We start from the raw sequence: 3,974 nt of genomic DNA, 5'->3' as shown, positions 1-3,974 counted from the left end.
CGAAACAACTTTGTTGATCAATCGCCGTTGCAGTGCAAGCATCACAAAAAATAATATGAAGTCCGACTGCGGTAGGTGTATTCTTCCAATAATAACCGACATGAAATGAACTAATGTGACAATCCAAGGTTCGGTTGTGGCAAAAATTGGTGTTAAAAATGGTTTTAATAAAAAAATGGCTAAATAAAAATAATTGGTGTTAAAAAAAATTAGCTGAATAATAAATAATTGGCGTTAAAAAAATTGGAGAAAAAAATAATAATAATAATACAAAAAAAACTGAATAAAAAAAATGAGGCTTACAAAAATAAGAAGGCTAAAAAGAAAAAAAAAAAAAAAAAAAAAAGGGGGGGGGGGGGGGGCGGGGCTGATGAGAGGGGAGGAAAAGGAAAGGAGGGGACGAGGGGAGAAGGAAGAAGGAGAAAGAAGGAAGAAGGAGAAAAGGAAGGAAAGAGGAAGGAGGGATGGTCGAAGGAAGGAGCTGAAGGAGGGAATCCGAAGTCTGGTGGTTGCAGGTGGGAGGTGATTGCGGTGGGGTGGTTGGGTGCGGATGGTGCTGACTCGTGGATTGAAGGGCTGGGTACCGAAGTCAGTGAAGTAGCTACGGTTCGGAAGGAAGATGAGGCGGTTGCGGATGCGAGACAGCAGTAGGCGTGTGCTTGTGGTCCGAGGCTGCGGTTTGAGGTCTTCTATCAGCATTCAAGGGTGGACTTCGGTCAGCAAGGAAGGGCTGCGGTCTCTTGGCTGTGGACCAAGAGGCTGCGGGTATGACTTCGGATCAGGGGCTAAGAAGGGATGCTGAGAGACTTCTTAGGAGACTCCAGTAGGCAGTTTTTGGTTGCGGTTCAGGGCTCCGAGAAGGGCTGAATATTGATGAAAAATGCTATTTTTCCATGAAAAATGCTATTTTTCCATGAAAAATGGTACCGCAAAGGCCATTTATTCATATTTTAATGAGAGAATCTTTTTACAAAGCATTCTAAGTCAAAGGGGGGTCTTGGGAAGGCAAAAAGAAGAGTGTGCAGGGGTCTTTTCGGGACAAAAGGTGATGGGTTTGGACAATGTCACATGGTTTTTGTCTTTTTGAGGGAGCAAATAGTGGAGCACTCTTTACCTAAAAGAGTAACAAGGACAAGATGCTTTATGCAAACACTTAAACACGTCCATATGCACTAATTTGAAGATTCACAGCAACAAGTAAAAGGCAGAATGTATGAATATCATACCTTTTTGATGATCATAATAAACATGCTGTAGAAAAAAAAATCTTCTAGAAAAAGTGTTTTCCTCCACTATCTTCAAGAATAATAAGTGCATAATTTTTGTGTCTCATTTCCAAGGCATAAATAAAATGCCTGGAGCACATCTTCAACTTTTTGGAGACCACAAAATAAATTTCTTCTCCCATTTTTCTTCATTTCTTCAACAGCAAAAAAATAATAACTTTTAAGAACATCTTTTTCCAGCAACAAATAGAACGAGCAGCAGCAACAACAATTTATTTTATTAAGTAGGAATCACCCAAAAAATAGAACTAAGAACGAATTCATAAAAAAAATTCCGGAAAGAAGCCCGATTTTTTTTTTTTTTTTTGCAGAATCACAGAAAAATCACAAGATTATCACTGAACGGGAGTCGTTCCCTTGAACTAATCGTGAGATCTTCAAGGTACGGCTCTGATACCAATTGTAGAGACCCATTTTTATAACGAACAGTGAGTGCGGAAGTAAGATATATCGAGATTAATCGTGTTTTTGAAAGTATGAACACGAAGAACATATTATGAGTTCATAAAAAAAGAACAAAGAGAGAATAATGTTGATATTCAGGAAGAACATGGTGGGAGAGAAACTCCCCCTGGGTGGGAGAACCCACCAACTTTCTCTCTCTAGATTACATTGTGAGAAGTAAAGTAATCTCTAAGAAAATTAAAGTGAGCTAGCTAAAAGAATAAATGACCAACTCTCCCTTTATATAGGAGGGAGAGTATTTACACCATAAATACAATAAAGGGAAAATACAACCTAATAAACACTCATTATTTGTGGAGCATTTCCATGCACCAACATCTTTTTCAAGAGATTTCCTAGCTTTGGTCTCTAGATGAACAATGTCTTTCTTGTTTAGACAAGGTTTCTTCCAAAAGTCAGATGATGACTTGGAATTTTGTCCAATTGATGGATTGTTGAAATAAGGCTTAATTGGCATTAGAGTTGATCTTGAAACCACATTAGAGTTGGAGACACAGGAATCGGATGAGGTGTCGTTATCACTCTTAAGTTCTACATCACTATCAAGTGAAGCCCAAAAGTAGTTGAACTTGTCCGAGTCATGTCTATTTGTCTCACGACTAATTTCCTTGATAACACAATTTTTCGGAGGACCAGAGTTCTGAACACAAAATCCAGTACTTCTTGTGCTATGTAAGGGTTCCGAAGACTGATTCAGGCTTAGGGATATTAGAGGCGGAAATTTTCATGGAATCGGGACATGTAATAGTGATCGGTTTGAACTCAGGAATCAAAGATTTATATTTATCTGAAGTCTCATGAAGGGATGACAATGGTGAGACAGGGGTATTCGAATAAGCGTGTTTCAGAATATCTCCCATAAACGTTAAGTTTTGAAGTTCCTTTAGGGGACAACCAACTAGCTTCGGAAACTCACTTCTAAGACTAGGAGTTTTGGACCTGGGATGACAAATATTGTGATGTCATTCTTTCATTAGCTTCAAGAATATCTATCGATTTGTGCAAAGCGTCAATTTTCACATTAGGACGTTTATTACCAGTAACCAAGATATTTCTTTAACTAATTGAAATTGCACATTTCTCATTTAAAATAATACATTCATCCTTAGCCATTAAAAGTTCTCTCTCTACTGATTCAATCTTAAGCTTGCGGTCTTCAAAACGTATTCTAAGTCTAGTGAACTCACTATCCAACTTCTCACTAACTTCTATGGTAGACTCATAGGATTTATGGATAACTATCATATCTGATTGAATTTGAGTTAGATAAGGTTCACCAACAAATAAATCAAATTTATTATCACTAATCATGGATTTTACCTGCTGGATGATGCTTCGGCCAGGTGGATCATTTATTGCCATGTAGCGGTAGTTTGGCTCCACATCATCATCATTAGCTTCGAACCAGAGGTGTAACACCCAGTTCCGAATCGTTTCATTACTCAGGGATGTGACCTGATTATCAGTTATCATAAGGCTTAGGGTCTTGTATAAGAAGGTAATTAACCTTTTTGGTCGTGGGTATTATAGATTAGGTGATCCGAGAGTTTGGTTGTGTTTCGGAACCCAGGGGTATAGTCGTAATTTGGCAGTTCAGGTCTTTATGCATTTTGTTTTTAGAAGATCTTTAGGCGATGGTGTGTTAATAGAAGTATAGGGCTTCCCTTCACCTTTCCGTGGATATAAAATTCGTCGAAAATGGACTTAGAACGAAGGAATTATGGTAAAATGAAATTTAACTGTTGTAGTGGGTGATCAGATCGCGGAGGCCTTTAGAGTATGCCAGGCGTACTAAGGGGTACATGGGGCGTACTTCCTTTAAATAGAAACCCTAATTTCTAGGGTTTTACCCCTATTTAAGCTTCATTTATTCTTTGAGCTTTGCCTCTTATCAGCCTCCATACCTCTTAAACCCTAATCTCGACCCCTAGCCACCATCTTGGAGTTCTCAAGCTATTGTGAGGGATTTTGGAGTGTTCTTGAGCATTTTGAAGAGATTGAAGGTTACTGAAGGATCATCACTTGGAGTGGGGCTTGTAGATCCAGAAGTTGTAACACCGAAAATTTCAAACAATTTTTCATTTAAAAATAGTCGTTTAATTCTTAGAAACACTAATTTTAAAATCTCATTCATAATCGAATTACAAAACATGACTCCATTTTCACTTGTATAGAAAACCAGGATCCTCAAAACATGACACTTTCTCTTGTGCGTACAATCAA

Source organism: Lactuca sativa, chromosome 5 (assembly GCF_002870075.4).
Source record: "Lactuca sativa cultivar Salinas chromosome 5, Lsat_Salinas_v11, whole genome shotgun sequence".
NCBI lineage: Eukaryota > Viridiplantae > Streptophyta > Magnoliopsida > Asterales > Asteraceae > Lactuca > Lactuca sativa.
This window is presented reverse-complemented; position numbering follows the sequence as displayed.